Raw genomic sequence first — 18,606 nt, 5'->3', positions numbered from 1 at the left:
ACATATATTTTCATTTTCACACAGACACAACTTCTCCTTTCACATGCATATATTGTCACTCTTGCACGAACATACATTCTCCTAAATAAATAGGCATGCATGTGAGAGAAGAATACATGTATGTGTGAGAGAGTATAGTGGAAAAGGAAGTCAGTATAGTGGAAAAGGAAGTCCATCATTTATAGCACAGTGATTGGCTGAGAAGCTCAAGTGGGCGGGTCACGTTTAGGTCACAGTCAGCATGGAAGGTGGAGAGGAGTCTCGAGTAGTCCAACAAGCCATTGGGGTTTTAAGAAATATTTTATCATCCCCACAACTCCACAACCCGCACATTGATTGGTCCACCGGTACTATACGTAACTGGAGTCACCATTGCCACGCCCACTGCCTCCACTCCACTTTGCCAGCCAGATCGACAGACCAGCCACATGCACCAGAGGTAATCGACTTGTCTAATGTACCCCCTGACTATCACGATCTACAACAAGTGTTCAGTAAGACTTCCGCCTCCTCCTTGCCTCCACATAGACCCTACGATTGTGCCATTGATTTCCTTCCCGGTGCTCCTCTCCCCACTAAACGACTGTTCAATCTGTCCAAACCTGAGCGAGAGGCAATGGAAAAATCTATCACCGAGTCGGTCACGGCTGGTCTCATCCGTTCCTCTTCTTCCCCAGTAGGAGCTGGTTTCTTTTTCGTAGAGAAAAAAGACAAAACACTACGACCCTGCATAGACTACACTGGACTAAACGAAATCACGGTGAAAAATAAGTATCCACTTCCCCTGATCGACTCGGCCTTCAGTCCGCTACATTCCGCCTGTGTTTTCTCAAAACTCGACCTCAGAAATGCCTACCACCTCATCAGAAGGAGACGAATGGAAGACAGCTTTCAACACCCACTTGGGACATTTTGAATATTTAGTCATGCCATTCGGACTCACAAATGCCCCTGCCGTTTTTCAATGTTTAATTAATGATGTGTTACGAGACCTGTTGAACAAAACTGTTTTTGTTTATTTGGACGATATTTTGATTTTCTCTAGTTCCCTAGAAGAACAAGTGACTCATGTGCGTGATGTTTTGAAAAGACTTCTAGAGAACAAACTGTTTGTAAAAGCAGAAAAATGTGAATTCCACGTGCCTACTGTGAGTTTCCTAGGTTTTATAATAGAAAAAGGACAACTGCGAGCGGACCCCTCCAAAGTGGAGGCTGTGAAGAGTTGGCCGGTCCCCACCACTTGAAAACAGTTACAGCGTTTCTTGGGGTTCGCCAATTTATACAGGAGATTCGTAAGAAACTATAGCCACCTGGCGGCACCGCTCACTCGCCTCACATCCACCAAAGTAAATTTTGTCTGGTCTCCTGTTGAGCAAGCTGCTTTTGATAAGATAAAAAACATGTTTGTTATCGCTCCTGTCCTTGTGCACCCAGATCCTGAGCAGCAGTTCGTGGTCGAGGTTGACGCCTCGGACTCCGGACTCGGGGCCGTGCTCTCCCAGCGGCAGTCCTCAGATAACAAACTCCACCCCTGCGCTTTCTACTCACGTCACCTCACCCCCGCTGAACGCAACTACGATGTGGGGAACCGGGAACTTCTGGCGGTGGTTCAGGCCCTGCAAGAGTGGAGACACTGGCTGGAGGGGGCGGCTCAACCATTCATCATTTGGATGGACCACAAAAATATGGCTTACCTCCGCTCCGCCCGCCGCATGAACTCACGGCAGGCCCACTGGGCGCTGTTCTTGGGCCGATTCCAGTTCACCATCACTTACCGCCCCGGGTCTCGCAACATCAAGCCGGACGCGCTCTCCCGTCAGTTCGCCCTGGAGGGGGCGGAGTCCTATCTTGGACCCCGAGTGTGTCCTGGGAGCAGTCCACTGGCGAGTGGAGCGGGAGGTAGAAGAGGCTCTTCAAGGAGAAACCATTCCGGACGGATGTCCACCGGGCCGCTTGTTTGTTCCACAGTCCGCCAGATCATCAGTGTTGTCTTGGGGCCATGCGTCCAGAATAGCCTGCCATCCGGGGGTTCACCGCACTCTAGATCTCATCCAGCAGCGCTTCTGGTGGCTGTCCATGTCTTCGGACGTCCGGACTTTCATTGCAGCATGCACGGTGTGCGCATGCAGCAAATCCTCACACCGACCCCCGGCCGGTCTCCTGCAGCCTTTGCCCATCCCGTCACGCCCATGGTCACACATAGCAGTGGATTTTGTTACTGGTCTGCCCCCCTCTGAAGGTAATGATACCATACTGACTGTGGTTGATCGCTTTTCCAAGGCGGTTCATTTTGTTCCCCTCCCCAAACTCCCTACCGCCTTGGAAACTGCTAACCTGTTAGTCACCCATGTTTTCAGGCTGCACGGAATTCCTCAGGACATAGTCTCAGATCGCGGACCCCAATTCACTTCACAAATATGGAAGGTTTTCTGCCGAGCCCTCGGAACCTCCTCCAGCCTCTCGTCCAGTTACCACCCGCAGTCCAACGGGCAGACCGAGCTAGCCAATCAGAGCCTGGAGTCTTCCCTGCGCTGCGTGGCATCCCGCCTCCCGTCCTCCTGGGCCTACACGGTGAACTGGATTTTGGACGTGCGCAGACGGGGTAGGGGTTACCAATATCTGGTCGACTGGGAGGGCTACGGTCCCGAGGAGCGCTCCACGGTAGGACGCTCCCTCATCCTCGACCCGCAACTGCTGTGGGACTTTTACCACAGGTTCCCAGGTAAACCAGGTAGGACGCCAGGTGGCGTCCCTTGAGGGGGGGGTACTGTTGTGGTCATGATTTTGTGTTTTTCTGATTTTGCTTCCACTGACTTTCTCTCTCCCTCTCTGGTAGTGCGAGAGACGAGGGGCGGAGCATTCTCCTGGAGCACTGCTCTCCCGGCACACCTGCAGCTCGTTCTGCCTAATTCACTTGGCTTCTTAAGCTGCCCTCTGGTAGTCTCCAGTGCCGGAGAATTCTCGCAGATCCCCGCATGCGGAGTGCCTCCTGAGTTTTCCTGCCTCTCGTCACAAGTTGTTCACTCTCCAGTTTCTCGAGTACCAGTTTGCTTAAGTATTATTTTTGTTGCACTTTGTATCTCGGCTTTTTCCCAATTATTGGTGATTTTGTGTTGGAGTTTCAGGTGTTACTTTTCTAATGAGAATTTCAGTTGTTACTTTGTTTTTGCTATTGTTCTGCTGAACTGATTTTTCGTTGTTACTTTGTGAATAAACTGTTCCATTTTTGATACTCTGCTCCTGGGTCCTGCTTCTCCATTGTCTGGCCATAACAAGCCTAGCTCTATCAAAATAAAAATAATTTTAAAAAGGGCATAAAAAAAATAGGCATTCAAACAGCTACAAGCCTATTGTTAGCATGCTGTGTTCACTGGCATGCTATTCAACAACTTAAGCTGCAGAACTACAAAAGTAGCATCAATGCTCTTGTTTTACATCTTGAATTTTTTACATGTTAAATACATAAGATATGGTATGTAAGAAGTAGCAGTGATAATAAAAAAGGACTGCATAAAGCTTTTGTAACCAGCTGTGGTTGTTTAGTCTGACACTGGATAAGATATATAATATTTCTCTTAATGATGGACTGTTTCTTCAGGAGTATTACTAAGAGGGAAAATGTAGGCCAATGTGAAATAAATGGGTTACCATATTTGATGGCGCGAACCTAACTCAAAGAGCAAATTAGGGACAAATCTGTCTCTATTGGTCTGTCTTAATTTCTTCAGACAAGACAAAATCCATTTTGACATATCTTCTGCTTTATTCGGAGATTGTATTGCAGAAGATTTCATCTATGTTTGAAAATTTTTGAGCAGTATCTCTTCCAGCTGGTGGATTTGTGCATGGTACACTGAACAAAGAGCAAATATTAGCTGCAGTAAATGCCACATTTCTTCATGTGACACCAAAATTCCATAACTAGAGGCCACAAATGCAACAGAGCTTGTCAAATGGCATTTATTAGAATGTACTGTACAGTGTTTCTGGTGGGTGTGTGTGTGTGTGTGTGTGTGTGTGTGTGTGTGTGTGTGTGTGTGTGTGTGTGTGTCAGTAGTAGTAGTCATAGTTGTAGTTGTATTAGTATTATTATTAGCATTAATTATTTTCATTGAATTAATATGTCATTTAGAATACCACTGGGGTTCTAAATGTATCCACATTTATTTGCTGTGGAGACCTGTAATGACTCAGTTGTCCAAGTTGAAAGATAACTATGACAGGAAGCATTGTACTGTATAACCAGTGCTTACAAACTGACTTTATCCTGGACAAACATGAGTACCTGGAGGGTCAATCGCGGAGGAACAACATCGTTATTGATGGAATACCTGAAGCCCCAGGGGAATCCAGACTCAGAAGAAAAGGTTAAGGACATGCTAAGGCAGAAGTTGCAGCTACAGAGGGAGATTGAGGTGGAACGTGCACACCGCACAGGTAAATCTGAAGAGATAGACCTAGATCTATAGTGGTTAAGCTCCTGTGTTTCAAGGACAAAGCTGTGGTTTTGCAAAGAGTCAAAAATCTCAAGGGCACTAAGATATTTATCAGTGAGGACTATACTGATGCCATAAGGTTAAAAAGAAAAGAACTTATGCCAAAGTTGAAAGCTGCACGTGAAAGAGGAGAAATCGCCTACCTCAGGCTGATTATCCATCCTTGCACCAGCACTCCAAGCAACAAACACTATTTACTACATTAAATTATCTGTATTGATTGTCCCATCGTATCTGATGACATATCAAAGACTGTGCTTACGTATGTGGCTGTGTGTCGCCGCTTTGTTGACAATAAGCATTGTGCCACGTGCGATCGGCAGCAGCATAACCCTGTGATTAATTCGTGGGAACGAATTAGTATTTCGTTCCCACGAATTATTTATTTCGTTCCCACGAATTAGTATTTCGTTCCCACAAATTAGTATTTCGTTCGTACGAATTAGTATTTTGTTCGCACAAATTAATTTTTTTTTCTCCATGTCAGGTCCAGGGCTCCGTAGTTCTCCCTGTACTGCAGTCATACTTTTAAACTTCACTGAAAATCAACTAGTGGAATGTTCTGGAAATAAGATACATTCTCAAATCAATTCCTGTACACTATTATAGATTTAAATGAATGGAGAAGTTTACATAGGTATGAACTTGCTTCAGTTTGAAATGGTACACGTAATACATGAAAAAGCCAGGCTATTCCAAAAGGGTTCTGTTTTAAAAGTTAAAGGTTGTCTAAGCTGGGTGAAACCTGCTCTGTTGGTAGGTTGAGATGGTGTTCCTAATGTTGAAGTTGTTTTTGCATATTTTCTCTGATCTGCATACTTAAACAGACAGCGCTGACATCAGACGAGAATGGGTCCTCAAAGGTCTTTGTGTGTACTTGAACGAGGATCCAGAGAAGCTGGTGAAGGAATACATGGTATATTAATGTACCTTTTATGTTTACTAAGGTTTTGATCAGCTGAAATAGATGGGGTTTCCTCTGGGTTCCAATCAGCAGTAAAATTGGGAAAGATAAGGTCTTAAAAACCTCTTTGAAATCTCCCTACTTGCTGACAGCATTGCATTTGTAAACAAAGCAGGTGTGTACTCATAAATTGATGTCTGAACAGAATAACAATTTATTTGACCAACTGGTACATACATGAGTCCTACCTATCAAATAACCCTCCTTTCAGTTTATCTGGAAACTTGTACAGTTTGTGGGAAACACTGTGGTCATTTGTTTTATGTGAATTAAGGTAAAATTGTATTAAAAAAAAAAGGATATAATGTATATCAGTGAAAAATCATTGCCCTTTCAAATTGTTTTGGCACAGACAGTTCTCTATTGTCTCGAGACTATCTCTCCACTCCATTACATATTCCATATGTACGGGGATATGACTCCCGCTGCTTGTCAGGGTACTTGGATAACTCTTTAAGACACACCGGCTTGCCCGGCCACGTCCTATTGGGTAGCTATAAAGCGCCAGCGCTGGCTTGCAATTACTGATAGTTTGATCGAAACGTGTCTCCAAGCGGCCTAAGGACTGGAGAGATAGTCTCTTCACTCAGAGAACCAAGGTTACACAGTAACCACACGTTCTCTATCGTCTCGAGACTCTCTCTCCACTCCGTTACATATTCCATATGTACGGAGTAGACCTTTAAGACACCCCGTGAGGAGACGGTGCAGCCCACAATCCCACACCACAATGTGCAACAGACAAACTATGTACAAATATACAATATATACAAGACACAGGAGTAGGCCCCACCAGGTGCTAGGGCCCATCCTGAGAGGGAAAGGGATGCCATGGAAGCCCGCAAGGCAACCAAAGGGAACCAGCCAGGGGCCATCCCCGCAAGACGCAGGGGCTAGGCTGGCCACAGGGAATCTGCTCACTCGGCCCGCAAGACGCAAGGCCGAGGGGAGGCAACGTGTCTACCGTTGGGCCGAGCCCAGCACCCGCTCCCCAAGGGAGGGGCTGGCAGCGACGTTAAGACGGTAGAACCTGGTAAAGGTCGACACACCGGCTTGCCCGGCCACGCCCTATTGGGTAGCTATAAAGCGCCAGCGCTGGCATGCGATCACTGATTGTTTGCGTGCAGTGTCTCACAATCCACGTTAGAGAAAGAGCTAGGGTGCAGTTGTTGAATCCACTTACCTGTTGTAAGTCGGGAATCAGAATCAGTATCTCCGGCCCCTGCGATGCCGGATTTTGACGGTCCCCAGGGTGAGACAGGCAATCTCTGCAGGAGATTGGTTCGCCACTATAGACCTGAAGGATGCCTATTTCCAGATACCCATCTGGAGGGGTCACTGGTGCTTCCTGCGGTGCGGCTTTGCCAACAAAGTATACGAGTTTCAGGTGCTGCCGTTCGGTATTCCTCTGGCACCACGCACCTTCACTCGATGTATGGATGCGGTTCTCTCCCCCCTGAGGCAAAAGGGCATCAGAATTTTGAACTACCTTGATTACTGGCTGGTTTGCGCAGTCTCAGAGGAGCAATACCGCCAACACGTAGCCCTGCTGTTGGACCACATTCAGAGTTTAGGCCTGCGCCTAAACTACAAGAAGAGCAGGCTCGAACCGGCCCAGGTGACCTCCTTCTTGGGTATGGTCCTGGACTCGAGGAACGGTACAGTTGCTTTGACCCAGGAGAGGCAGCTGGCCTTCAGGTCCTGTGTTGCCCTGTTCCGGCTGTGCGCTCTGGTCAACTGGGGTCTCTGCCTTCGCCTCATGGGCCTAATGGCAGCCATGGTGCAGGTAGTCCCTCTCGCCCTCTTGCACATGCGGCCTGTACAGAGGTGTCTGCTGAACTTGGGTCTGTGCCCTCAGAGGTCCCACAAGACCAAAGTACTGGTCTCTCGGAGGCTCCACAGAGCCCTATGGTGGTGGAAGGTCCCCGCGAACATCAGGGCGGGCCGCGATCTGGGTCCAGTGATCTATCGTCAGCTGGTGTACACCGACGCATCCTCGGCAGGGTGGGGCAACGACAGCACAGTGGCGGCCGCTTAGGCACAGGCAGGGGGGGCTGGGCTCTCCGGTCCTGTGCAAGCTGGGTACAGTTCTCTGGCAGTGGGCTCACCCCCTCTTCCTTTCGCTCAGTGCCGTGCATGTGCCGGGGGTACTGAACTCCGCGGTGGACATCATGTCGAGGGGGGGGCTCCATCCGGAAGTGGTTTCTGAGATATGGCGTCGCTTCGGTGGGGCAGAAGATGACCTGTTCGCGTCAAGGGAGTCGTCCCCGCTCTTTTTCTCGCTGCGGAACGACGATCCCCCCTTGGGCCGGGATGCTCTGGCTCATCCATGGCCCAGGGTTCTGCTCTACGCCTTCCCCTCTTCGCTCTTCTCCAGCCTCTTCTTCGAAGAGTTCTGGTGGTGCATGTGCAGGTGGTGGCAATCAAAGCAGTGTGAATCCGTGAGGTTGCACTGAGTGCTGAGGACTGAGCCCTCATTTCTCGGTTTCTCCGGGGGGCCCAGAGGCTTACAGTGCAAGCTGCTGTTCCCGCAGTTCCCTCGTGGGACTTGGATGTCATCCTTGGGGCTCTTCAGAGTCCCCCTTTTGAACCCCTTGGGGGTGCTGATCTGAAGTGGCTTTCCATTAAGACCGCCTTTTTGCTTGCTATGACCTCGGCCAGGAGGGTGAGTGAACTTCATGCATTGTCAGTGCATGGCAACTGCTGCCAGTTCTCCTCGGATGGTTATAGTGTCATTCTGAGACCCAACACAGCCTTCCTGCCTAAGATCCTCACTGAATTCCACCTTTCTCAATCAGTGCTGGTGAGGACGCTGAGCAGGGTCGGTCTGCTCTGTGCCCGGTGAGGGCCTTGACGGAGTACATTCGGCGGACTCAGGCTATCCGGAAGTCCGATCAGCTCTTTGTCTGTTACGACCCTGGACGTCTGGGAAGACCTTTGTCTAAGTCCAGACTGTCACACTGGGTGGTGGACGCTATCCGTCAGGCTTAAGTCCTGTCGGGTGTGCCTGTTCCATCAGGGGTCCAGGCGCACTCCACTCGGGGTGTGGCTGCCTCCTGGGCCTCTCTTGCCTCCATTTGCTCTGCCAACGCATGGTCATCCCCGTCGACCTTTACCAGGTTCTACCATCTTAACGTCACTGCCAGCCCCTCCCTTGGGAAGCGGGTGCTGGGCTCGGCCCAACGGTAGACCCGTTGTCTCCTCTCGGCCTTGCGTCTTGCGGGCCAAGTGAGCAGATTTCCTGTGGCCAGCCTAGCCCCTGCGTCTTGCGGGGATGGGCCCTAGTGCCTGGCGGGGCCTACTCCTATGTCTTGTATATATTGTATATTTGTACATAGTTTGTCTGTTGCACGTTGTGGTGTGGGACTGTGGGCTGCACCGTCTCCTCACGGGGTGTCTTAAAGGTCTACCCCATACATATGGAATATGTAACGGAGTGGAGAGAGAGTCTCGAGACGATAGAGAACGTGTGGTTACTGTGTAACCTTGGTTCTCTGAGTGAAGAGACTATCTCTCCAGTCCTTAGGCCGCTCGGAGACACGTTTCAATCAAACTATCAGTAATCGCAAGCCAGCGCTGGCGCTTTATAGCTACCCAATAGGGCGTGGCCGGGCAAGCCGGTGTGTCTTAAAGAATTATCCAAGTACCCTGACAAGCAGCGGGGGTCATATCCCCGTACATATGGAATATGTAATGGAGTGGAGAGATAGTCTCTTCACTCAGAGAACCAAGGTTACACAGTATCTGCACGATGATGAAAACGTTGGAACAGCTATGGCAGAGACTGTCTTTGGGATCGTTGTGATGCGACATGAACGAGCCGAACATTCCTCTGAGGATGTTGGAATCATTCTGGAAGGGGTAGAGGTACTCAACGATTTGGGAAATGTTCCTTTTGCTGTGGCGATGTTGCTTGCTCTTGTGTATGCCCTAAACCTGAGCTACCCTCCAGAGCTGAAATATACCTTTGAAGCATTGCAGAAAATCATAATGGAGCTAGATGACAGCAGACTATCCAGAAAAGTTCAAGCTCTGAAAACATTGCTTTGCTGTTAGTAAAGCAATAGAGAATAACTGACACAGAAATTGACGGAGAGGATTTGGAGATGATTGATTGATATTTGAAGGAGTTTTTTTTTTTAACATGGATTAAGCAAGAACTGCAGTCCATTTGATTTGTAATTTCACAAATAAGCAGTGTGCTGTATTATTTTATCAGTTAGTCAGAAAAAAAAGAGAAACTGTATTTTATGTTAACAGTATCTTGGAGGTTTTTTTTTGGTGACTTAAGTATTAGATACTGTGATTTATTCTCTTGGCACTTTTGAAAATACAGGGAAGCAGTGTGCTGTAGTATTTTACCAGTTTTCAGAAAGAAAATAGAAACTATTTTACGGCAGCATTCTTTGTTCTGTTAATGTTCATCGTTTAGTTTAAATGGTGTTCATTTCAGCTTGCAAAAAAGAAAAAAGAAAGAAAGAAAGAAACATTTTTTGTGCTGTTGCAAGCTTGTGTAAAACATTGTTCCTCTTTGTATTACTGCTAGTGTTAAGCATTGCTTTGAAAAATACAATTGTATGGCAATGTCTACTGTTTGTCTGAGGTTTCTTTCTACTTGACACCAAACTGTTTATACTCAAATGGTATTCTTTGAATGACAGTTATTAAATCATGGAAAGTATTTCCATGTGATTGAATGGCTTTCTTTCAGCATTAAGCAAATCTGTTGGGCCAACTTATTTTACCTGTGTTGGATCAACTTAATATACTGGTGTAATTTTACTGCTGCCAATTTAGTGGGTTAAATACTATTATACAGTGGTATGAAAAAGTTTGGGCACCCCTGATCATTTTCAAGATTTTCCTTTATAAATCATTAGGTGTTCGAATTAGCAATTTCAGTTAAATATATCATATAGCAGAAAAACACAGTGATATTTGAGAAGTGAAATAGGATTTACAGAAAGTGTGCAATTATTACTTAAACAAAAGTGGGCAGGTGCATACATTTGGGCACCCTTGTTGTTTTATTGATTTGAATACCTTTAGCACTAATTATTGGAACTCAAAATTTGTTTGGTAAGCTCATTGACCCTTGACCTACATACACAGGTGAAGCCAATCATGAGAAAGGGTATGTAAGGTGGCCAGTTGCAAGTTGTTCTCCTCTTTGCATCTTCTCTGAAGAGTGGCAACATGGGAGCCTCAAAACAACTGTCAAATGACCTGAAAACAAAGATTGTGCAACATCATGGTTGAGGGGAAGGATACAAAAAGCTGGCTCAGAGACTCCAGCTGTCAGTTTCCACTGTGAGGAACATAGTGAGAAAATGGAAGACCACAGGCATAGTTCAAGTTAAGGCCCGGAGTGGCAGGCCAAGAAAAGTCTCAGATAAGCAGAGGCGAAGGATGGTGAGAACAGTCAAACTCAACCCACAGATCAGCTCCAAAGACCTACAACATGATCTTGCTGCAGATGGTGTCACTGTGCATCGTTCAACTATTCAGCGCACTTTGCACAAGGAGATGCTGTATGGGAGAGTAATGCGGCAGAAGCCTTTTCTGCACACACGCCACAAACAGAGTCGTTTGAGGTATGCTAAAGCACATTTGGACAAGCCAGCCTCATTTTGGAATAAGGTGGTGTGGACTGATGAAACTAAAATTGAGTTATTTGGACATAACAAGGGGCCGTATGCATGGCGGAAGAAGAACACAGCATTTCAAGACAAACACTTGCTACCCACAGTAAAATGTGGTGGTGGTTCCATCATGCTGTGGGGTTGTGTGGCCAGTGCAGGAACTGGCAACCTTGTTAAAGTTGAAGGTCGCATGGATTCCAGTCAGTATCAGCAGATTCTTGCGAACAATGTTCAAGAATCAGTGACAAAGTTGAAGTTGCGCCGGGGCTGGATACTTTAACAAGACAATGACCCTAAACATTGCTCAAAGTCCACTAAGGCATTCATGCAGAGGAACAAGTACAACGTTCTGGAATGGCCATCTCAGTCCCCAGACCTGAATATTATTGAAAATCTGTGGTGTGATTTAAAGCGGGCTGTCCATGCTCGGAAACCATCAAACCTGACTGAACTGGAGATGTTTTGTAAAGAAGAAAGGTCAAAAATACCTTCAACAAGAATCCAGACCCTCATTGGAGGCTATAGGAAGCGTTTAGAGGCTGTTATTTCTGCAAAAGGAGGATCTACTGAATATTGATGTAATTTTTCTGTTGGGGTGCCCAAATTTATGCACCCGTCTACTTTTGTTTAAGTAATTATTGCACACTTTCTGTAAATCCTATAAACTTCATTTCACTTCTCAAGTATCACTGTGTTTGTCTGCTATATGATATATTTAACTGAAATTGCTGATTCGAACAACCAATGATTTATAAAGGAAAATCTTGAAAATGATCAGGGGTGCCCAAACTTTTTCATACCACTGTATTTAGTTAGTCCCAACCTTAGTAAACAAGCTACATCAACCCTACTGAATTAATTGACCCAACCCAACTAAATTGAGTTGGACCCAAACCTAGTAAATCAGTTCAATCAACCCTAATAGATTAAGTTGAACCAATGCAAATGCCTCAAGTTGGATTAACAAAATTGCTGAATGCTGAAAGAAATCCATTTAATCATGTGGAAATACTTTCCATGATTTTTTTAAGTTCATTCAAAGAGTTATTATTTTGAGTGTATATATATTGTTTTATATTCTGTTCTATATTTTGTGGTATATTTTGATTATATATACATTCTCAATATAAATATTTTGTTTTTATATTTGCTTTTTATATATATATAGTTCTCTCTCTTTTCTTTCTTTTCTAATTTTATTCGATCCATCCATCCATTTTCTATACCGCCTATCCCTTTCGGGGTTGTAGGGGGTGCTGGAGCCTATCCCAGCCGTTAACGGGCGAGAGGCAGGGTACACCCTGGACCGGTCACCAGTTGAAATTTTATTCTAATTCTATTCTTGTAAGGAGCACTGCAACAAAAACAATTTCCCCTCGGGGATAAAAGGATTTCTGATTCTGATTCTGATGTCTAAATATGAGGTCCTTAGATGGTAAATCCTCAGCCTCCTCCTCATCCTCCTCAAAGCAATGATGTACTCCATCTTTGTAGATAACATTGAGCATTACAGTGATAACATTTGTATTTGGAATGAAATGACGTGGACAACGATCATAACTTAGGTTTTTTCCATGTGTCTGTCTGTCTCTGTTTCTCGAGTGCTCTGAGTTGGATGCAGTATATATGCTCTGTAGGATGCCATGGCTGTTTCTGGTTGGCACAGCGACGTTAATTGATTAGTCTGCATCCCTGTTTTACCTGTGTACATTCGGTCAGGGTGAGTGACCATTACGCGTGCCGAACGCGCTTGCGATGTGGTCAGATGAGATACAGATCAAAATATATAAATTTAGGTCTGACTGTATGTGCTGACTCGCACATACATGCATTGAATTGCGGCTGTTGCTAATTATTGATCACAGTGAAATGCCAGACACTGTGGAAACCTGCCTGTGAGGTGTTGGTGACGTGAGCGCATGAGTCCGCCGGTTTCCACTTGCCCGGTGGTGCGCTGCTGGCGCACAGAGTTGACCAGGTCTGGGGTGGCAAGCTTTCAGCGCACTTTTACACCGCCGGCGCAGACCGAAATGGTCAAAAATCCCAATGCGCCAGCTCATTATGCCGACACCTCCCCCCTCCTGCACCGCAACGCCCATCCTGGTGCACCTCTGTACGCCTCGGTTTACCAAAATACCAAGTGCGCCGTGCCCCTGCCTGCGCTGCTCGAAAATACCACTGTGCCGCACCAGCAGCAGAGTCGAAAATAGAGCCCATTGTCTGTGCCCATTGGCAGCAGTGATCAGATTAGTTAGAAACATTAAAGTTAGTAGACCTGGACCCAAAACAATATTTAAAAGATCATGTAAAATGTTCAATCAAGACTTATTTGTTAAAGAAGTGAAAGAAATCTGTTGGTCAGAAGTGTTTGCAGCCAATAATCCTGAAATTGCCCTCCTGAAGTTTAACTTATTTTTGCCTCTGGTGGAGAAACATGCACCATTAAAGAAGTTTACTGTCAGGAATGCCATCACACCATGGTTAGACCATGGTTCAGTCTACAGAAAAAATGTGTTAATTCCGCATAGCAGTGTTGTATATAAATAGACCATTTCCTGTATTTTTTACATGTAATAATTGCTTAGGGCTGCACGGTGGAGCAGCAGGTAGTGCACGTGCCTCACAGCAAGAAGGTCGCAGGTTCGATTCCCGGGTCGGGCCTTTCTGTGTGAAGTTTGCATGTTCTTCCTGTGCATGCGTGGGTTCTCTCCGGGCACTCCGGCTTCTTCCCACAGACCAAAAACATGCTAATTAGGTTGATTGGTGACTCTAAATTGCCCCTAGGTGTGAGTGTGAATGGTTGTGTGTATGTGCCCTGCGATAGGCTCCGGCCCCCCCGCAACCCCGAAAGGGATAAGGGGCATAGAAAATGGATGAATGGATGGATGGATAATTGCTTATTGTGCATCTCTAAATGATAAAATTAACAGGGAAATATCAAAATACAAAATACTAATTTCAACTGGTCTAACAACAGTAAAACTTTGCATTTTAACTGGAGTTGTTCTGTATATTATACATAAAATCTATTCATAATATTCTGTATTTTAATATTTTAATAATCAAGTTTTTATGTAAAAATTACTGATAAACCTGCAAAATTATTTCTACTACGCCTACACCAAAACATAAAATAAAAAATAATGCAAAAATAAAACAAATAAATACATAAATAAATAATTAAAAAAAATACATCTCCAGAAAAGACAAAAGAGGAAAATATCACTTTAGGGACCATTTATTGAACACCATCTGTCTCCAAGGATTTCAGATCTGCTAACAACTCTGTGAAAACTTTGGTCATTCCAAAATGCTTAAGGTCATTCTCAACACACAGCAAGACTAAAAACATATTATCAGTATTTGAACACAAATGAACCGGTAAATTTTCTAATGGTGAATTTGCAAGAACTTTGTATGTCCTTTTAGCAGAACCCAGGGGATTCAGGCTTGACCTAACTTGTGCACATTTTGCATGGTCTTTATAATGACTAGTGAGCCCCCTCACAGTAAGAATGCATGTTTGTTAAGGTTTTTTTTTTGTTTTGTAAGAAAAACAGTTTTTCATGAAACAAGCAGGTGGCGGACCCTCGACCAGAAAAAGTTACATAATGCACTCTTAAGACTTTGCTGACTTTACATGTTGTGCCTTAATTACCATAACACACATTGTGTGGACTTACCAAAGCAAAAACACTACCTCAAACAAACAACCAGAGTCCATAGAAAGAGTCTACAGTATGTAGCGGCCTCGAAATTCCCCTAATCTCGTGCTGGGGCCCTGGCGGGTCTGTGACCGGTCCCTGCTGTGCAGTAGGCGGTTTCTTGACTGTAATGAGATCCCCCGCGATGACGTCATCGGCGCAGGGCCAACTCGTAACGCCCCTAAGCTCCATTTGCGGAAACTACCTGCACTCGCTCAATCAGTCCACCAGGAGGAGCAGTCATTATAATTGGTTACCGTGTCAGCTTTGCTGAGTCGTTCATTAGATCTGCACATAGCCCCCACTGGTGTAAGAAAAACTGCTTGTCTAGTAGAGCACCCTGTGCAGTTTTTTTAAATATAATTATGCTTAATCATCCACATTATTGTAGTGCTCGTTCACAAACTTGGATCTGCTCATCTGCCAATCCTGCCTTTTCCTCCACATCTCTCTCCACCTTTAGAGAGGCTCCCAGCGCATCTCCACGTGCCGAGTGATTTGTGCCCAGAAAATTAATCATGACAGATCATAACAGAAGTTGTGCATCGCGTTTTTCTAGCATTCTGAACTGCTAAACAGTTAAATGTTTAATACTCTGCCTGATTCGCGGAGCCACTTTCAGTTGGTGGGTTTCCTGTTTGTAGCGCATTTTAGATTTGCGGGTCGCTATTTGATGCAGTTACCAGCAATACGCAGAGTCCTGTATGTGTGTGTACTGTATATTACTGGACAGAAATCATTTACAGTGCGCTGAAGAGGGAGGGACGGGAGGATGAAATGCCAATTTCAGCCTGTGATCTGTTAATGTCTGACTGAACAGCCTCATGGAAGTGATATTTTACACTTCTACATATTTTAATCTAACGAAATTCGTTAAAACAAGTCACTTGGTGCTTTCAAAGTCATGTCATTGAGCTGAAAGGTTCCAGATTTCGTTCGCCTTCACAGGCGGCTGCGGAGCGCAGCAGACGGCTCGCACTGCGCACTGCGATGTTCAACATCATAGGCTTAATATACTGTAGTTAATTATCACTGATCTTTTTCATCACTCTGTCTGTGTGACTGTCTGTGTCCTCCTCTCTGTGTCTCTGTCTCTTTTTTCAGACTGTTCACGCAATGAATATAAACAGTAACTATGAAAAAAAAAATTTAGTCTATGTTAGAAAACATAGTACTCAGAAGCACAGCAAGAATGCATTTTTTTACGTCAGGCGTTGTGGACGCGTGTTTGATATTAATATTGTGCTGCTGCACCTCAAATAAATGTTTTTTTGGGAAACGGAAATGTTCAACATGACTTCATCATGTTAGACCAGGCAGACAGGTTCTTACTACAACATCAACTCTCCCTCCGCAGCCAGCGAGCCTCATCCCCCGCCGGACACCTACATTCAATCATGAATAATCCTAATGGGCCAATCAGACCAATGAAAAAAAACAATGTTGTGGGGCATAAAGGGCCAATGGGCCGATGTAGATGGGCCAATCTACTTGTTTTTATTGGCCAATCAGTTAACACACACACACACACACATGAAAACAGCCAATAAACAGTGAAATCAGTATCATGAGTATTTCTCAGATGATGATTTCTGTATCTATCTAATCCGTGGCATGCAATATTTCACCCCGATTTTAGATAAAGTATAAATCCAGTTGTTTCATTGTTTCATATTTTGAAGTATTTCCACACAAAGCTGGTGGCAGACAGCACGTAAATAAATAAATATAAAGGCAACTAGTAAATTGACATTAGACATTGAAAAGTTTGTGATCCTTCTCTAGGCTGTGATATTTTGTTGATTTTTCATAATTTTTGGAGTAAAAAATGCATTCTTGATGTGCTTCTGAGTACAAAGAAGATGCACATGATTTAAAATGCTTCACACTTAGACAGAAGCAAACACAGTTTTGCATCACAGAAGTTTACATTTCAGCTGTCGTGGCCAAATCTCTTGTTAACTTATTAAGCTCTTCCGCACAGTGTGACATCTATTTTAATTATTAGAGAACTGCTCTAATGGCCACTGATAGACAGTCCATCCTATTCTATAAACTGTTGGTGGTTTGTGAACTTCACTGCATTTGTGCATTTGAAGCGATTAACTCCCGGCACATTTCAGAGCTGAGTAAACCTGTAGTTTCACTGACACATCGCGCATCATCACCACGGGCGTCATGATGTTCTCCTGTCTGTCACTCTGTCAGGCATGTGTAGTGTCGAGCCGGCCGCGTTGTTGGCTGAAAAGTCATTATTTGCATTACAGTGTATCCTTTGTTCTAACTCAATGGATGGTCGCCAGCCAAACAGGCTCCCAGCCCCCACTGTCCCACAGACTAGCTATGGCCAGTAAAATAGGTGGAGGGCTGAGGGGAGCGCGTACCTCCAGTAATTAAAAATCAATTTGTGCCACAGATATTAATATTGTGTCGCTGGCTACTTTATAGACTTCACTAAATGTTTCCATTACACTTAATTACATTTATGGATAAGCCAACTTTCCCACCTCCCTCATGCATCAAAATGTATATTATCAGTCCGACCAGGAAATCTTGCAATTGCAAAAATTAGCGCATATTCAACCAATACTAATATGACTGTCTACTGGCTGCTTCCTGATCTATTTTTGCCGAGAGCTGCGCGCCTGTTGCGGAAAACATAGGCGAGCCCTGGAATCTCCAGATGACGCGCTCTGCTCCTGCAGCTCTGTTTCTGTTCCAGCGCATGTAAAGTAAAATTAGGTCATCATTTTTGTTGATAATTATCAAAAGCAAACTCTGTGTAAACAGATGGAGCCTGTTTATTCTTGGAGTCACAGGCTGTTTTGTAAAGCTACATCACTTTTATGACTCAGGAATGATTTTGTAACTTTTTTTTTTTCGAAGTTATGTTTTGGGCTTTTTGGCCTTTAGTGTATTGGACAGCTGAGGAGCAGCCATAAAAGTGGTTCAGGAGAGGGAAGATGACAGGCAGGAAAGGGCTGAAAGAGGGAATCGAACCCGTAGCCGCCGCAGAGAACTTCATACATGGGGCAGACGCTCTACCAACTGCGCCAAATCTCCGCCACATGATTTCATAAATTTGAGCTGATACTTCTCATTCTCAAGTTAAAACTGTTTTTTTTTTTTGTTTTTTTTTAAGATGGGAACTGAATCTTTTCGACTGTTTCTGTAATGTGAAGTATGCTTATTATCATATAGGAAGTGATTATATACAACTTTTTTTACATGAGTTTGTTTTTTTTTTATCGCAACAATCACAAAAAAATTCATACAGTATATTGTAAGAGAAAAACTTAGGAATTTCCTGTTTGCAAATCGAAAATCTGCATTAAAACAGGCCGATGGAAACACACATTTATGACTTTTTTAAGACTTTGTGCGAGAAATATTTTTCTAAGCTGATTTAAATAATCAACGTAAAATAGTTGAGTAACTGTGACTGCCTAACTACAAATAAGCCTACTAAAGCAGATGAATGTAGTGGAGTAAAAATCTTTACCCTTGAGATGTGTTCCTGTGAGGGACATGCCATCTCTTGGTGACACCCTGCAATTGAATGAAGAGGCGTGTTTATAGTGGATTCTGGGCACACCCCCAAGAGGAGGGGGGGACTGGTAGCTGGCTGGGAGCCGGCTGGGAGCTGGATGGCCTCTGGCTGGGAGGGGAATTTCGAGGCTGCTGCATCTGTATGGCTAAACGCCACTTGTGATCAGAGAGTTCCTGTATCAGGGTCAAGATTTATGGGTTCATGTTGAGACGACGCTTGGAGTTTTTATTCTCTACTTTGGTTCCTTTTT

Source organism: Chaetodon trifascialis, chromosome 3 (assembly GCF_039877785.1).
Source record: "Chaetodon trifascialis isolate fChaTrf1 chromosome 3, fChaTrf1.hap1, whole genome shotgun sequence".
Lineage (NCBI taxonomy): Eukaryota > Metazoa > Chordata > Actinopteri > Chaetodontiformes > Chaetodontidae > Chaetodon > Chaetodon trifascialis.
Note: the sequence above shows the minus strand (reverse complement) of the source record.